Genomic DNA, 19,241 nt, shown 5'->3' with positions numbered 1-19,241 from the left:
TTTTATCTGCCTTTGTGTTTTATGGAGCTTCCAAATTTGGTCATCATTCACTTGCATTGTATGGACCTACAGAACAGTTGAGATATTCTTCTAAAAATCTTTATTTGTGTTCTGCTGAAGAAAGAAAGTCATACACATCTGGGATGGAGTTAATGATGACATAATTTTCCTTATTGGGTGAATACGTGGAACGCAACCCTTGTTCCCAGAGTGGGAACGAAACACTGCATATTCGCTATGGGACTCTGTCTGAGTGGAGACATGTCTCTGCAGAACAAAAATGGTCTTTCCCCCAATCACTGGGCATTTTCAAACCATTGAGATATCCTACTTTCATTGGATAGTTTAGAAATGCCCATCCTGGTTTGGAAACGCCCACTGATAACTACATTGTGATTCCCTACTTTCTTTGAATAGTTTAGAAAGGCCCATCCTAGTTTGAAAATGCCCACAGATATAGCCTCCTACCCACATAGTAAAAACATGTGGCCCAGATTTGGCATTAAGCTGGCACAGCTGGCATTAATCGGGCACTGGCAGAAGGCATGTGAACCAAACATGCCCGAGTATGGTAGATGTGGCATCGTCTTTGGTGCAGCAAATGAGATGTGGGCCAATTGTTAATAATATTTGGCCCAAATGTCAAATATAGGCCACATACATATTGCCGGACTTTTTGATTTAGGTGTCAGTATTTTCATACAGTCAGATTTTTAACAAAATAAGTTTAGTGGTTTCAAGCTAATCAATCAATCAATCCAGCATCAATGTATTCCACATCAAACTGTCAACTAGGGCTGGGGCGGTATGGATTTTTTCTAACCGCGGTTGAAAAGCAAGATATTCCCGCGGTATAGCGGTAAACCGCATTAAATAAATTACAGTGGATCAGAGAAGTCCTCCGACAGACTTTGGCGCACACATCAGAAGTCGCTTTTGATAGACAGACTTTAAATATTGTCATCTACATCCGAAGAAAAAAACGAGCACAATTTTAAATAGTCAAATTTTCATCAAGCAGTAATTTGGCATGAACTAATCACTGTATAGATTTCCTTATTTAAGATTATTCTCAGATACATTCGCATTGAAGATGGGTCTGACATGATTTTGACCACTTTATTAAGTTTTGTTTTGTAGAAAGCCTTTCTTTAACTTAAAATTTCGTTTTGTATAAATTGTATCTTAATTTTAATCACTGTTTCATTAACTAATTGCCTGGAATTAATAAATAAGAAGCAAATATAGCAGACATATAATCAGCAGCAGGACGTGGAATCGCCGATCGCGATCTCTTGCTGCGTGAGCTCTCTCATAAATGAACCGAAACTCGCGGCTAGGCCTACTGCCTCACAGACATGAGAAATAAATAGAAATCTTAAAATGCATTTTAAACAAAATTCAAAACAAAATGATAAAATTTTAGGCTACAGTAGCCTAGTAGTCAGGTTTGCCGATGTGCGTTACTATTTATTTATTTATTTTTATCCCTGTGCGCCAATCGGAAACGGACTTCACTGCTGATATTCTGGGGATACAACATAGCCAATAGGCTATAGCCTACTAGGGACTTTAGCCTTTAAAATATCTTTGCTGCATTGGATCAGTCTCCTTTCTAGAACAGCCAAGAGCTTTCTAGCCTCGCGGCAGCAGCGCCTTGCATCGCTCAGACCTTAAAACAGTCAGCGCCGCGGATGCGGTTTTGAAAATTTATCAAAAAACGTTGGTGCGGACAGATGAGTTTTGTGATGCGGTTGCGGATTAAATAATAATAGCCCATCCGCGCATCTCTAATACAAATGGAATGTTATTATGTGTCATGGAACATTGCGCTTTAGGAAGTAACAGTACTCATACTTGTGTATGGTTTTTCTGTACTCTTTCCACCCCTGAAATTAACTATAGCGAAGTTTTCTCCCCAATTTCCAATACGCTCTAGATCCTCATGGTGGCATAGTGACATGCATCAATCAGGGTGGCGGAGGATGAATCTCAGTTGCCTTCGCATCTGAGACGTCAATCTGCGCATCTAATCACGTGGCTTGTTGAGAGCTTTACAGCAGAGACCTAGCGTGTGTGGAGGCTCATGTTATACTCCGCTGCATCCACTCACAACTCACTACGTGCCCCATCAAGAGTGAGAACTACATTATAGTGACCACGAGGAGGTTAACCCAACGTGACTCTATCCACCCAAGCAACCGGGCCAATTGTTTGCTTAGGAAGCCTGACTGAAGTCACTCAGCACGCCCTGGATTCGAACTTGCGACTCCATGTATGGTAGTCAGCGTCTTTAATTGCTGAGCTACCCAGGCCCCCAAATACTTCATTATTAATCAACTAAAATCAAATAAAAGTAAATGTACTATTAAATATTTATACTTAAAGTAGAATAATTTGAAAAACGAGAGTAAATGTAATCTTTTACTTTCCACCTCTGTTTTTAACCATCCATGATGTATTTGGTTAGCCTGCTCTCTTGTCTTAGGTGCAAATTGCATTGTTTCAGGCAGAAACTTTATCTGGACAAAGGTTGTACTGACAGTTGAGTTTTATCTAAATATTGTGTTAAGTAAATATCCTCTCATGATTTTATCAACTGTATCAACAGATTTCGACCTGCCTTTGGTTAAAATTAATATTGGGGCACCTGTGGAGAGGAAAGAAGAAGAGTGTGAAAAATACTGGTCTAATGATAGCTGCTCTTTCACAATTAGCAGAGAAGCGGTCTGTGGGATTGCAGAGGTTTTTTAACCAAATGTATTTATGTCTTGTGGCTGGAAGCCTCGATGTGTGTACATACACACAGACACCTTCAAACATTCAAACACATGCTCACACAGTGACACACACCATAATTACTCAACCTTATTATCGCCACCAAGCCCGGAATCACAGGACCCACTTTTTTACCCCTGACCACCCCTGCGGGTTTGCAGTCTGTCCATTCACTGAGTGCAGCAGTGTTAGTCCAATGGCCACATGGTCCAGTCAGGTTCGGGTGACTAGGCCAGCAGTCCTGCTCTCAGAATGGTCCAGTTCTCTGGTACCGGGTAGCAGAGGGGCAGAGCGTGGCGGTTTGGTGTATTTTCAGTATGTATTCATTACCAAGCAAAGGGTTTCAGTTGGGCTACACGATTGTGGCGCCAGCATGCGATTGTGGCAAGACGGCCTGACCACTCTGAAATCGCTGAGCTAACAGGGACTGGGGCGGTGGCGCTACAGATGGAGTATGCCAAGTTTACACTCGCCACTGAGCTCACACACCTTATAATGATAGATCATTGCAAGCAAAAAACCAAGCAACCCACCCACGGCAAATGTTTGCGAGGAAAGAAGTGAGAGCATGCGTCGAGGTGCCAAAAGAGTAGGCTGCTATGTTCTAGTGCAAACTGACAAACTTCAAAACAAGACGAGCCACTCGTCATGCTCAGAACAAAACTCCTACACAGACTGAGTGGGGAGATTGAGGAAGAAAGCGAAACATACACACACACACACACACACAAATGGAGGGAAGAATCTGGAGAAACTGGCTTTTTAAGTTTCAGAAACATGCAACGGTGTGTGTTCTTTGATGGCTGAGGGTGTTTGATACCAGCTAAACTTTGCATTTCTTCCACCTTTGGCTCTGAAACACTTCTGTCATACTACAGAGTTTTTGCCACTCTACACCAGAAAGAACAATGCACAAGTTCATCCCTTGCCTGGAACACACTGAAAATGCCCTGAAGGGAAGGTAAATGGCATGTAGGGTTCAGCAAGGAACAAAAGCCTTCTCATCTTTAAGCAGCAAACAGACCGACACAAATCGATGCAGAGATAGTTTGTCAAGTTTTATAAGAGAAATATCGGAAAGGAATCCATGAAAATAGGCAGTGCAGTTATGCTTTGGCAAACGGCAAGTAATTTTATCCCAGCCATGAAATCAGCTCAAGGTGCAGGCTTGTTTCTCTCAAAACAGTACTTGCACTACTCAGTGTGCCTTTGCTGCAAAAGTTGCCTCATGTATGTTGTGGCCAGTTCCTTAATTTTTTTAAGATAATCAACCTTCCTAGAAAAAACTAGCCTGCAGCGGTATTACCTCAGAGAGGGAACTTGGTCACGTCTCATTGGTTTCTTGGTACAGGGTGGGTCAGAACATCATGGAGAGGGTGAGGGCACATGGAGAGAAGAGAGGAAGGAGGAGGGAGCCAAGGGTAGTGCCCTGGATCCTCTTTAGGGGGCAGTCTTTCCTTTAATCATCAGTGCAGGAGGGCTTTAGGGTCTGTACCAGAGCTCAACAGGCCAACATGACTTGAATCCTGGATGAGGGTAAAAAGTAGAACATAAGAGGCTGAGATTTAGCTTTGTCCATCTTGTTTGGTGCTATAAATAAAGGTTTTACTCAACACCTATACACTATACATGTATATCACACACATTAACCTTTACCAATGCCAAGGTCATGGGTTTTATTCCCAAGAAATGCACATACTGATATAATGTATTACTTGAATGCACTGTAGCTTTGGATAAAGCATCTGTGAAATGCGAATGTATTCTACTTCATAGAAAGGATGTGCTCACTTTGGATGTACATTACAGCCATTCAGTACATGATTTTTCACACTACTCTAAACCATAACAGCATGTCTAACCACGTATCAAAGTAATAGTTTATCTAAAAATGTCAAATTCTCTCATCATTTACTCACCTTCATGCCATCCCAGAATTGTAAGATTTGTTTCTTCTGCAGAACACAAAGGATGAGTTTTAGAAGAATATCTCAACTGTGTTGGCCCATACAAAGCAAGTGAATGTGACCAAAATGTTAAAGCTCCAAAAATCAAATCAAAGCAGCATAAAAAGTATCCATAAATCTACAGTTGTTAAATCCATGTCTTCTGAAGTGATCCAATCAGTTTTGGGTGAGAACATAAATCTTCACATCAGCAGTCTCCTTGGTGATCATGATTTCAAGGTCGATCACGCTTCCTAGCTCCATCTAGCGCTCTGTGCATGCGCCAAGCACAAGGCAGTAAAATTGGGCTTGAAATCATGATCGTGCATAGAGACTGACTGGAGTCAACTGGATTTCTTTTTTATCTGCCTTTGTGTTTTATGGAGCTTCCAAATTTGGTCATCATTCACTTGCATTGTATGGACCTACAGAACAGTTGAGATATTCTTCTAAAAATCTTTATTTGTGTTCTGCTGAAGAAAGAAAGTCATACACATCTGGGATGGAGTTAATGATGACATAATTTTCCTTATTGGGTGAATACGTGGAACGCAACCCTTGTTCCCAGAGTGGGAACGAAACATTGCATATTCGCTATGGGACACCGTCTGAGTGGAGACATGTCTCTGCAGAACAAAAATGGTCTTTTCCCAATCACTGGGCATTTTCAAACCATTGAGATATCCTACTTTCATTGGATAGTTTAGAAATGCCCATCCTGGTTTGGAAACGCCCACTGATAACTACATTGTGATTCCCTACTTTCTTTGAATAGTTTAGAAACGCCCATCCTAGTTTGAAAATGCCCACAGATATAGCCTCCTACCCACATAGTAAAAACATGTGGCCCAGATTTGGCATTAAGCTGGCACAGCTGGCATTAATCGGGCACTGGCAGAAGGCATGTGAACCAAACATGCCCGAGTATGGTAGATGTGGCATCGTCTTTGGTGCAGCAAATGAGATGTGGGCCAATTGTTAATAATATTTGGCCCAAATGTCAAATATAGGCCACATACATATTGCCGGACTTTTTGATTTAGGTGTCAGTATTTTCATACAGTCAGATTTTTAACAAAATAAGTTTAGTGGTTTCAAGCTAATCAATCAATCAATCCAGCATCAATGTATTCCACATCAAACTGTCAACTTATTTGTTTGAAGGTTTTATTTCATGGACAATTTTTGTCTATTTTCAACCTTTTTATAATGGTTGTGTTTGAAACCTATTTTAATGTTTTACATAACAAAGCAAAATGATATAAATTAAAGAATATTTTATGCCTTTAATTTACATCATTGATCATTTTTAGTGATTTTCTTTTCGGGATCATTTATTTACAGATTTATTAACTATTTCATTTTTCTTTCCTTTGTGCTTACTTGTATTGTCATTTTTTTCTGTCTTAAAAACAAACAAGCAAACAAACAAAAAACTGGTCTATGGGAAAAAAAAACATCTAAAAAAGTGGACTTTAACATTCCAACCTGTTACAGAACAGTATAATGTTGGCTTTGTGTCAATCAAAATCATGTTTACAAGAGGTCAAAGGTAACTTCCTTAACTTTGTATTTTGTATTTGCAGAGGACATGTCAAGCTTTCAAAAGAGGTTGACTGCCATGTGCTGAAATAATGTTTAAAAAAAAAGTATAGTATGGTGCCTTTTGTATTTTGAACAGATTAGCGATAACTAGAACGGCAACAACGATTTAATTTTGTCTGACTCTTATTTAACCAACGTGTATCGACTTTTTAAAATGTATTTGTACCCTATCAGTGTAAGCCACGTCAGGTCACTGCAACGTCACCTGAAAGAGTATCCCACCAATGGACGTTGGACTGCTGACACAAGGTGACACTGCTGCAAATTTTACAGTTGCCTAAAACACTCACACTGAATCAAACAAGCAAAGTGTTAAGTGAAAAAAATCAATTTAATCTGTTTTTCAGTTAAATTTAGATGACATCAGTGGTGATGTATTTCAAGTATTGTATTGTATTGATGTATTTCATGCCATCATAGATTACCTTGAAATACTTTTTAAAAGTCAGTTGGGAGCACTTGAGCACTTTGGAAGTGCTGCTTTTTTTTTTTAATCAGACACTTTGATTGCTATTATACAGTATATGTACAAGTAGGATGTGTCCCACCACTCTGACAGTAACTATTCAACAGTTAGATTATTTTACATATAATCTAGTAGCCTATGGTTTAACCATTTCGCCCCAGCACTCTCTTGTCCCCCATTTTTGGAACGTTTAACTGATAGTTATAATTGGTCAAAATTCTTAATGTCGGGTAATGGTTTACCAGTTAAATATTTTCATCCTTATTTATGAAATAAATAGCTTTCATCTTAATTCAAATTAAGCAAAGCGCTGTCAAACCATAAACAAGAAAATATTTTTAAGGTTTTATATTGTATGTTCACACTGAGCTACACACAATTTAAAAATAAGTACAGTCATATGTTTGTACTTAATTGCATGTGGCTCTGTGAGATACAACTGCTCATATTTGCTTTCTTCTGGAGCCTTATTGGAACCTGGTAGGTGGATGGTGCCAGCTAATTCATGAAATGATCTGCAAAATTACAGTCACAGCCTGTGGATGTTAAATTAGAATGTCTGTCAATACGTCCTGGGTTCCGTTTTAGTGGAATTGTTCTTTAAAGATCAGAAGCCAGTTTAGCTAGTAATAAAAACATTTTATTTGAAACTATGTGTGTATGTATGTTTCAGCTGCTGTGAGGGATAACCATCTGACGTCTGGGGCATCGGAAAAAGAGATAGAATCCTAAATTAAAAGATGGCTACATCTGGCCCAGGATAGGGATGATGGTATGAGAGAGAGGATGAAAAGAAAAGAGTGCGTGGAGAGTGTGATGGGTTAAAAGACTGAAACATGGCACGGACGTTCAATAGTTGGGTGCAGTTCAGCTGGTTCATGGACTGAAATGGCACAGATGTTCAAGAGTTTTGATCTTCCAGCTGGTTCATGAGGAAGATTCACAGAGGACATTTTTACATCAGTTGCCCATAAATGACACCAGTTGAAAACATTTCTTCCTGCTCAGAACTTGAATGTTTTGGGTGCACCTATTGTTAACTCCTGAGTAATTTGTAAAAAAAAAAAAAAAAAGTTGATAGTGTCACCTCTAATATGTTCGTAGTCTGTGATAATTAAAGTTTACTTAAAGGATAGTTGGCACTGGAAAAGAGGAGAGGAAGAAAGATTCAGAGGACATTTTTATATTTATGTAAACTGTCATGTGTGCTTCTTGTGAAAAATATATAAATATTTCTTCTTAACTGTTGTCATTGAGGTATTTTTCATCTGGGCCAAATATGGCAAGGGTGTGTATTAAGTGGCTTGGATAAGGTTTAGTGGAGCCTGATATCTGGAGCCAGTGCTAAAACTTGTCTGGGCCAACATAGGGCCAGAATAGGGCCAGCTCTTATGCAGTTCGCTAAGATGTGGCTATGCTCTGGGCCATGTATGGCCCATGTTCTGGCTACCAGATCTGGACCACCCATGGACCTTAATTCATTGCTATATATGTGCTATATATGAGTGTAAGTGGGCAGTGTGGGCAAACCAATTTTGCTATGTGTGTAGTTGATGGATCTCTTGCATTTAGAATGTATCAACCACAGCAGGGGATAACCCTTCAGTAAAAAGAGCGCCCCGTTGAGGTGCCATACCCATAACTTCCACAAGTCTGTCCAGGGGTGCCAAATGCGGTGCTGGGGGCAAGAGTGAAAACCAGAAGGGACAGTATGATGTTTCGCTCCAAGCAAACAGGTCCACTTCTGCTCTGCTGAACCTTCTCCAGATTTGTTCCATAATCTGAGGATGTATTGTCCACTCTCCAGGCACCAAGCCCTGTCTGGAAGGAAAATCCGCCCCACAAATCAACCGGCCAGAACATCTACAGCTCGTAGAGACAGCTCATTGTCCTGTGCTCACAGAAAAATGTGACGTACCAGCCTCAGCATGCCATGAGATCGCACTCCTCCCTGGCAATTGATGTAGGACCCCACCATCCTTCATTCTTTATTCAGATCCTCATTAGCTTCCAGAAGTGGTTGCTAGTCTTCCTGGGGTCCACACAAAAATTACACTGTAAAAATAACATTCATACAAATCTCTATAGTCAAATCACCACATTATGGTCATATGGTGAACATTATATTAGGCTTTATATGAAATGTGGAATAAAATGAATGAAATCATCAAACATGATGGCAACAATAATGAAATGAACTAAATGAAATCTGAAAAGCGCATAAATTAACCTATGTTGTTTTAAGCATTACATAATTTTTTGAACAAATATGTACTTTTACTTTGTCTTATATTGATGTGAAGGGTATTCCAGGCAGCTGAACCTCGATACAAAACTGTTCAATTCATCAAGTTTGTTTTTGGACATGGTAAAAGAAGCTGATGACAACTTCAAGCTTTTCAAAGAAGAAACACGGTATGCGATACCTGATGACTTCATAAAAGTATACCATGATTCTTAGATCTAATTTAGTCTCCACATTGAGCCATGTTAATTTTCTGTGCATTTTACAAATATTGGTATTAAAACGGCTATGAAGCACCAGCATAATGACAGAAAAGCAAGCTGGAGACAGGCACGCCTGCATCTTGTGTAGGTTTACACGCAGCCCAAGATTGCTCAAATGGCTGAGAACGACATCTAAATGCTGGGCAGCTAAAGTCTCCATGTGGGCTAACACCAACCAATCATCAAGCTAATTCAAAATGCAGATGTCTTGAAGCCTTCAGGGCATCAATGCTGCATCCAAGCATTTGGTGAAACTGCACGGTGTCAGTGCAATTCTGAACGGAAGGAACCATTGAATAACATAACCATGCTTTGTCGTTCGAAGTACCCAGTTCGAAACCCCTTTCAGCTGCTGCCAAGCCATCAGATGGGCAGACAAAGGAATTAATGCATGGCTCTTGCCTGCAGCGCGACCTGTAACCTCTAGATGATGTGTTTGGTTTACTTTTGTTGACTTCCCCAGAACCAGCAACACAGCGGAGGGAAGCCTTCGCTCCTGTGGCTGGTTGAAGGGAATTTGATAATGTTTTGCCATTATTGTACTTAGGCATAAATGACGAGCACCCTGAAATGTACTACAACAGGGATGCTGATAGAATAAACCTTTTGCCTAGTATTTTGAATGGGTAAAAGTTTATGAAAACTGTCTCTCCACAACGGCCCCCAGCATTATTTATGGGCAACGTGTGACGTTTATGTTCACTGTATTTTGTGTACACTTGTGCTTGATGAACATCTAATTATTTTATGCATGTCTCGAAACCTTTGTTCATGGAGACAGAAGCAAAATTCGAACAGGCAATTATAAAAATCAGTCACTCTGAATGTATTTACAGAAGATAATGCCAAATAAACCCTCTTCCCTAGCATAGAATGTGGAATAATGTGTGAACATGGCGGGAATTGAGAGCAAGCAGGTTTGCCACAATGGCCCTAGCATGCTTTATGGGGGGACAATGTGTGGTGCTTATATTCATTGTGTTTTGCATACACTTGAGCTTGATGAACATCGAATTCTGTTATGCATGTCTCGAAACCTTTGGTCATGAAGATAGAGGATGAATTCATTCTTGCAATTATAAAAAGTGGTCACTCTGAATGTATTTGCAACAGAGGACACCAGATAAACCATCTTCCCTAGCATAGAACAGGGCAGAATGTGCAAACATGGAGGGAATTGAGAGCAAGCAGGTTCCCCACAATGGCCCCAGTATTCTTTATGATGTGACAATGTGTGGTGTTAATGTTCATTGTGTTTTTTGTACACTTGTGCTCAGTGAACATCGAATTATATTATGCATGTCTTGAAACCCTTGGTCATGGATACAGAGGCTGAATTTGGGAAGCTTTTTTTATGTTCACTCCCCAGCAAGCCTCTGGGGAAAACTGAACCATATTTTGGTTGTCGGATGTTTGAGGGGTGTACAATGGCAAACTCATATAGATACTGACCGAAGGGCAAATAGGAGAGAATTATCTCTCTTTTTTATATGGTCCAATTTCATTCACTGAATGGGAGCTTATCCTTCGTTGCACAGCAAGCCTGTCAGGCTGGTGTGTAGACCTTATTGTGCATTGAGTTATATTACGCATTCACCGAGAGCCTTGGTCATGGCGGCAGAAGCAAAACTCAAGGTGTAAATATTCAATGCTTGAAACTGAGCTAAATTGGTGTATTGAAAAACTAGTTGGACACTAAACCAATCCCGCCATATAATGGGGGAACAACTTGTAGCACCCGGATAGCAAAAAAAAGCATCGCCCTTACCAAATCATTCCCTAGAGTGAGCCTCAGGGGTGAAAATGAGGGAAAGTTCAAACAGAGCCAAAATTAAGACAAAAACATTCCTTAACACGATGCGCTTAGTTAGACTGCAAAACCATTGTATGTAGATCCATCGGCTGACTGAAAAGACCGACATCCATGCCGCCACCAAAAAATCAAGCAGAGACAGCAGTGCGTGTCGCTTGTCTCATCAGCACGCCCACTTGGTCCACAAACCGGGGAAAGAAAAACAAGTTAAAATATCTTGCATCTCCTGATAGAATCCTGAAAGAATAATGGCACCGACAAAGCACTCCGCGCGTCTGTTCGCCATCACTCTGTTGGGGAATATTTTCTTATTCCAGCCCCCTCGTTCTGCGGCCGGGCTCACCTGTCCACTGTGAGCAGTTCGCTTCGAACGGGGAAGGGAGAGAGCAAGGCAGAGGCCCTCCTCCATTGCCTTATTCATGTGCATTCTCCCAGAATAAAAAAGGGCCAATTTGTTCCCTTCCAATGATAAATTATCTTTTTTTATGGCAATGGCTCAAGACGCACAAAGGTATATTTTTCGCATGCTTTGTTCCTTAGAGTATGGCCACCGAGCTATGCCTCAGAGCATGTCCAATGAGACTCACGCATTTTCTCAGGGGGATGGCAACAAACACGAGGAAGAACCCGATGTCCGTTCGCACTCCAATACACTAAAACACAAATCTGTAATCCCAAATGGCTACCGCACACAGAGCTCCAAATCTCGAGGCCATGGAACTGGATCAAGTAGGGAAAATGCCTCATGGTGAGAAATGACATGCCTCGAAAAGCACCGCTTTCCCCATCGGACCCTTTTATCATTAGGAAAAACGCAATTAAAATTGCTCTGAAATTTACGCTGTATAAATAACATCCTTGCGTGTTCGCCACTCAAAAGGGAGAATTAATTATACCCGCTTCGACATGAGTCACTAGATAAAAACATGGGCTTAGACAAAATCATGCACTGAAGAACAGAAATCTGACTCGATGGGGCGAAAGCGAGCACCTTTTATGGAGCCCGTGACATAGCTCCCTAGGGGCGTCGCTTAAGCGCCTTCAGCTAATAAATTGGCATGATTGGATAAGGGCTTCAGACCGCATGAAACATAGATGGTGGCCCATAGCAAATACACAGCTCGAGTTCCTACGAAAGGGAACTATATCTCTAAGGCCACTTTTAACCTTGAGTTAAGCAATGAGTAAAACAATTCATACTTATATTTTTGAAAAGGGATTAGCATCGCTTTTAAATTATAAAACACTTCTCCAGACTACCCAAATTATGGTGCGAAATATATACATTGTCACCTACTAACCTAGGGTAAAATACTGTATCAGTGCCAACATTGAACAAGATAACCCATGATTACCTTAACCCAAGGTTTATTATGACCCTGGGGTAGCAATTTCAAATAAGACAATCCCATACAACTGAAAAGCATCTTTTCTAAATACCAGAAAATGCATCATTTGACATGCCTGTGTTTCAGCCCTGCTCTTTGTGGGGGAGGAAGTTGGCACACCTGCTCCCCAAAAGATCCATCTATCAAGTGGAGAATGGCATTCTATCATCGAATCAAGGTCACAGAACATCTCCCTCACCATGACATGCAGCAAAAAGCACAGAAGAACAAAGTGTCTGCTAATCTGGTGCTTTTAAATCTTCTTTGACACATTTTTTGCGCTCTTGTTTGCTGAAGTCACAGCTCAGAGGCTGTCATGATGTTACTGCCAAGTTTGGTGTGGGGAATAGCACTAGCTGGCAGGCCATTTGAAAACTCTGAAGCACCTGTCATTCGGCAAACCTGCAACAGTGAACATTTGGTTGGTCACATAGTTCATATGGAATGTGGATGTTAGATGCCAACACTCCCATGAAGAAAAAAGAAAAAAAGATTAATAATCAAGTAAAGTCTAGAAACTGCACAGACGTGAATTATACAAGTTAACAATTAAAAAAATTAGACTTACTTTCACACTGTCTTGGAAAATAATCAGTGTTTATGTTGTGAAACGAAATATCTTTGTTAAAGTTGTGTTTATAGAGGGTGTACAGACCCCATAGGGTGATCTCTTCAACGCCACCACCTTCAATACAGGCAAAATCTTTGTATCATTTTATCATTGCTTTCTATTCTACCAGCAAACCATTAGTTATCTGTTAAGCGCAACTTAGCCTCCAAGACGTGCGTTACCTAATTGGTCCTGAATTAGCAATCATAGACTTAAAAAAAATTGTCTCTTACAAATTGCACTGATTTATTTAATTTCTTATTTAATTTCATATTCAGATGAAGCAAGATGATTCGTCTTGAATAAATTACCTTTGTAATTGATGTGATTCAAATACATCCAGAGCATGTTTATTTTGAAAAGCCTGGAATTCTAATGGTGAGCTGAAAATTATTGACAAAGTGGGACAGTTGTTACTTTAACCTGCCTCCTATGTTTGCTCCCCTTTCAGAAGCAACCAAGAGTGACTACTGTAAAAGTTCAAAGGAAGCATTGACAACCAGTGATTGTCCAAGTGATTAGATAAAATAGGGTCAGATGGCAGATGTATAGCTTACAGCAAAATTGCAATATAGCCATATAATCAAAGCAGATGTGTATACTCGCATCATGTAACATATGTCATGCCACTGTTGGTTGGCTGCAAAGCTATTCCTTAAAAAAATAAATAAATAAATAAATACAGGAATCATTTAGCAGTGCATTGTGTAGGCTGTAATTCCTTTGGCTAACCAGTGAATCTTATCACTTCATCAAATAAGTATTGGATTTTGTTTTCTCAATCACCCTTAAAGCTTGTCTACTAAATTTATTCTAAAACAGTAATGGAAAGAATACTTGTTTGACCATTCTGCTGAGAAGCCAACATAGTCTCATGACAACTTGTAATAATTTGTACGAGATGGTGAAATCGTAAAATATGGCTTGTATGAAAATGGATGAATTTTATTACCATAGAAACCAACCAATCACCAAACAGAATTTCAAACTGAGACAATACAGGCATCAAATATTCGCTAGCTTCCTTTATTTTACTCTTCGGAATGACAATATGTGTTTATTTTTCTCTTTGCCAGTGAGATTTTCATGGTTTTGTACAAGCCAACTTGTGAAAATTCTTACTATTTACTGTATGCATCTCGTACTAATTATTGCATCTTGTCATGAGACAGGGTTGGAGGAGCACTAACTCATTACGTAGGAATGTATGATTCATTTAAAGGAACTTTTCCTTTAAGAATATTATATTTAATATATATATATGAGGTGTTTAAGATAAACATGTGAATCTAACACAATGATTAAAATTTACACAAACTATTATTGCTTTATTTTGAAAAGTGTCTGCAAGCCAAGAAGAATAAGTGATTTTGCTGGTGCCGTGCTTGTGTGGTTAGCACACATTCTCCGACATATTGAGTTGTGGTGCTTATGTGGGCAATGTGAGTTTCACTCTAGTTACCTACATTTCCTGATCCCATTTCCCATTCTTCTCCACATAATTTCCTGTACTCTCTCTCTCTCTACTATTCAAAATTAATGAAAGTGTAAAAGAAAGGCCAATTAGACGGAATTCAGAGCAAATGACTGCATTTAGAACCAGATACTCACTCAGATACTCACCATTTCTTAATGTCACATAGAGTCTATTGCTTGGTGTTTTGAAACAGTAGAGATTAGAAACAGATCACAAATTTCTGGCCATCTTTCTGCATGTATACCTGACCTATTTTAGACCAGTGTATATGTGTTCCTAGTTAATAAAAGCAAATATCTCAGAGGATCTTTAACATCAGTGTCACAAGGTTGAAATCCATTACTTTCATGCCCTTTGTTAATGTACTGAAAGAGATACAATGGAGCATGCATTAAAATCTTTGTTTATTTATTTATTTATTTATTTTTCTCCATATTTTGTAATCCATCATGCTTAAACAAAACCCCTCCATGGCCTGAATATAAAGGAAACATTAGTAAATAATGAAATCAAAATAATCTAAACACAATTATTCAAATAAACCTTTTGTTCTGATTCTTCATAAAGGAATACATGCCGCAATTACTTAATAAATAGGACACTTTTTTATTGTATAAATATATGCTGGTTATGAATTTTATCACTGTTGTTGTTGTGTATACTCAGTTTCTAGGTAGATAATGAGCAGTTCTTGTAGACATATGATCCAAATGGTTGGGGATAGGTGTGTGTGTGTGTGTGTGTGTGTGTGTGTGTGTGTGTGTGTGTTTGTGTGTGCGTGCGCGCTTGCGTGTGTGTGTTTTTCAAACACCCATGCAGAGGAAAGCCTCGCTCTTTGTCTTTCTTTTCGTCTCTAAATCTCTCTCTCTCTCAGGTAGGGATGAAAACTGCTTCAATGTCTTCTGCTGACCTATTTAGTTAATTGCACTCTTCATTAAAAAAATTCTCATTTGAAAGAGAAATTACACTTCTCTCGTTGGTATCTAGGTAACGTAATCTCCCGCCGGCGAGCTAATTGCATGGCATGATAAACTCATAGGCCGGGCCTGTTTAATTTTTCATCTCTTTTCAAATAATTATGGATCAGATGAGAGAGGTATTGATTTGATTCATTAACTTCCTCGTTCTGCGCCAAGGTTAATGATTACAAGTATCCCAATTATACGGTAAAGATCCACTGTGCTATTTGCTTTGATTGGCTTCTACTTTGTTATTGGCAAATGTTGTGTTGAAAAAAAGCCAAATTTTGGTGGAAAGTAAGCTTATAATGCCGTCTAAGCATTTAATTTTACTGTCCCTGAATCCATAATTGACAAACAAAATTAATATGTGGTACTGAATAGGCACAAAGTAGTTTTTTGAATAAGTGAAAAAAAAAAACTGAGATTAGGGAGATAACAGGATACCTTCCTTAGTATGGCAAGCCAGATAACAACTGCCATCCTGTTTATGGTGACTTAAAGTAGTGTTGGAAAACACCTATACCATTTGTCATTACTGCCAGGCTTATGACAATGTGACATGTAATATAAGACCCACAGAAAGTGCAATTGTAAGTGTGGCAGCGGGGGCGTGGTCAAGCGCCCGTCCGGGAGAGGAAAGCGGTAAGGGCGCTTACACCTTAGCTAAATTATGCCTAACACCTGTCTCTAATTCCAGTGAGCACGAGGAGAGTGGCATAAAAGCAGACACCGAGCCTTCAGTGGGGGAGAGACGACAAGCCAACTCAGTGCGCTTGCATGATATTGTGTATTATAAAGAGAATTAAAAGCTTACCTTGTGCTGAACACCTGATCCCTGTCCTCCTTTGTTTAAGCGTCCTGCGTCACTCTATATAACCGATTTCTAATCATGGCAAAATATGGGTATACAATGGCGATGCCCGGCCGGAGCTGTTGACCATCAATTACTCTCACTTGGTCAAGAGCATGTTTAAGGTTTTAAAACCACTGTAAAGGTATGCAAAATATGACTAATTATGTTGTTATTATTTCTAAAATCCATTGATAAAGTGCTCAAATAAAATATGGCGGATATGTCAATAACGTCTCAGTTACTGTCATAACCTCCGTTCCCTGATGGAGGGAACGAGACGTTGTGTCGATGTTGTGACACTAGGGGACTCTCTTGAGAGCCTCGGTTACCTCTTATCTTTGAGAAAAGGCCAATGAGAAATGTTTGACAGGTTTTGAGCTGAGGAGCCGAGAGAAAGGTCCCGGCCATTTCAGCGGCTTAGTACAGTGTTGTGGCAAGAGGTACACAACGTCTTGTTCCCTCCATCAGAAAACGGAGGTTATGACAGTAACCGAGATGTTCCCCTTCTGTCACTCACTCGACGATGTGTCGATTTAGTGACACTAGGAGTCCCTATTTAAAAATGCCACAACACTGAACGTCTAACGTGGACTGTTGATGCAGATGCAAGCAAGCTGCACGTATCCTTCCCAAATGCCCCAAGAGACGTCATATAGTTCACCACATCCCTGAGGGAAGGAAGCGACGTAACTAGCCTGAGAGCAGGCCGTGCCTTAATTTGTTTCAGTGGAACTGCTGTGCCGGTTCTGAGCGTACTCAGGCAGTTCAGCACTGACTGCGCACGCTTGCTTGTGAGGCGCTGTCATTGAGACTGAGTCTAACTCCATGCCAAGAAAGGGATGCTCTGAACCAGGGAGAGATTGTTCTTTTCAAGTTGACCCAAAGCCTAAACGGCTGAGGTGCATGAACACCAGGTCCCTGTGTGCACAGAGTGACTGTTGAGAGTGTGCTAAGATTAGACAGTCATCGAGGTAGTTGAGTATGCAAACGGCCACTTCCCTTAATGGGGCAAGGGCTGCCTCTGTGACTTTCTTGAAGACGCGTGGGGACAGGGACAGATCGAAGGGGAGGACCTTGTACTTATATGCCTGGCTGTGGAAAACAAACCGTAGAAAGTGTCTGTGACGGGGTAATATTGAGACGTGAAAGTACGCATTGTTCAGGTCTACCACCGCAAACCAATCTTGATGCCGTCGCATGCATTTTCGCCCTGCACTGAGGTAAAGCGGACGCTGCTAAAATGGGGTGGGTGCCTGGCGAGCTGAATCACGTAGCCGAGTCGGATGGTCATGGCCAGCCACCGCAAATGGGTTGGAAAGCGTAAGCCACGCTTCCAAGCTCTGGGCGAGGGGCACTAAGGGGACTATCACATGTGACGTACCTGGAGATGGGGCCTCATCGGGTAGGAGGAGGTTCTGTAGCGACGATCTCTAGACTTGTCACCACCAGCCTGAGGTGTGGGTGTGGTGCAGTTGGGCACATCAAGGTGGAGGGTCTGCATTTGTTGGGGCCCGTCTGCAGGTGCTCTGTGTCTTATCGCCGTGAGAACTAAGCTCCGGCTAAGTGACCCAGGTAGTGAGGAAAATTTGCTCTTTTTTTGACAATGTGGGTACCGCCCGAATAGGCCAATCTTAGAGATGGGAGCGTTGAGAAAGCGAGCCTTGTCAGGGTCCCGCATCTCAAACAGACTCAGATGATGTTCCTGGACTACGAGTGCATAAGCCGTGACCTTGGTGGCCCGGAGGGCGAGGTCAGTCACAGAGCGCAGTTCTTGCAGCTCATCAGGATCAGGACTACTCAAGTTCAGATCTCTGAGCACCTTGTACTGGTGGACTTGCAGGAGGGCCATGGTATGCAGGGCAGAGGCGGCCTGTCCAGCGGCACTGTAGGCCTTGGTCACCAGAGACGACGTCAACCTACAGGCCTTGGAGGGGAGTGATGTTTGATCCCGCTAGGTGGGGATGTTTTGCGGGCACAGGTGCACTACAACAGCCTTATCCACCTGGGGGAGTATCCGTGGACAGCCCTGCCATCAAGGGCAGTGAGAGCAGACGATCAAGGAAGTCAGATTCAGGCAGTAAAAGGTGCCTTCCACAACTTTGTCAACTCATTGTGCACCTCCGTGCCCAAAGGCGCCAGCCCGGTCAAGTCCTCAGCATCGGAGTCCGCCATGACTCTCTCAGGTGCAGTGGCGAAACTCTCCAGCTTGAGTGGTCCGAAAGGGACATCGGACTTCCCGTATGGCAAGCCGATATCATCTCGGACCCAGATGGAGGCAGACGAGCGTGCTGGGGAACGGGTGGTCCACGGGGATTTACCCAGTGAAACCACGGCCATTGAACTCTCGAAATCGCCCCTAGCACCAGACGCGCCAGCCCTATACCAGTGGGTAGAAGGCGCAACATGAGGGACGGCTGGAGTGGCTTTCCTCCAGAAGAAAGAAAAGCAGCAACCGTAACGTTGCCATGCTCATGTTCTCACAAAGAGAACATGAACATACACATATATTGCCTCAGTGTGTTCTCTGCCCAGACACACGAGGCAGCACCTGTGTGCGTCTGAAGCAGAGAGGTAATGACCGCATCCAGGAATAACACTAGGAAGGAAAGGCATCTTGAGAAAGACGTGTCTTTAAAAAGATGTTCAAAGTCCAAGTGCTTGCTCTTTTAGAGAAAACATACTCTTTTAGAGAATAAACTCTTTTAGGTGGCTGTCGAAGCACCCTTGGGTGCAGAGAAGAGAAATGCCGAATGATTTGTGCTGTATCTCCAAAAGCATACACTCTTGATAGAGGTGAGTGGAACTGCAGTGGATTTATTCAGCCCGCTGAAACAC

Source organism: Xyrauchen texanus, chromosome 4, assembly GCF_025860055.1.
Source record: "Xyrauchen texanus isolate HMW12.3.18 chromosome 4, RBS_HiC_50CHRs, whole genome shotgun sequence".
Taxonomy (NCBI): domain Eukaryota; kingdom Metazoa; phylum Chordata; class Actinopteri; order Cypriniformes; family Catostomidae; genus Xyrauchen; species Xyrauchen texanus.
This window is presented reverse-complemented; position numbering follows the sequence as displayed.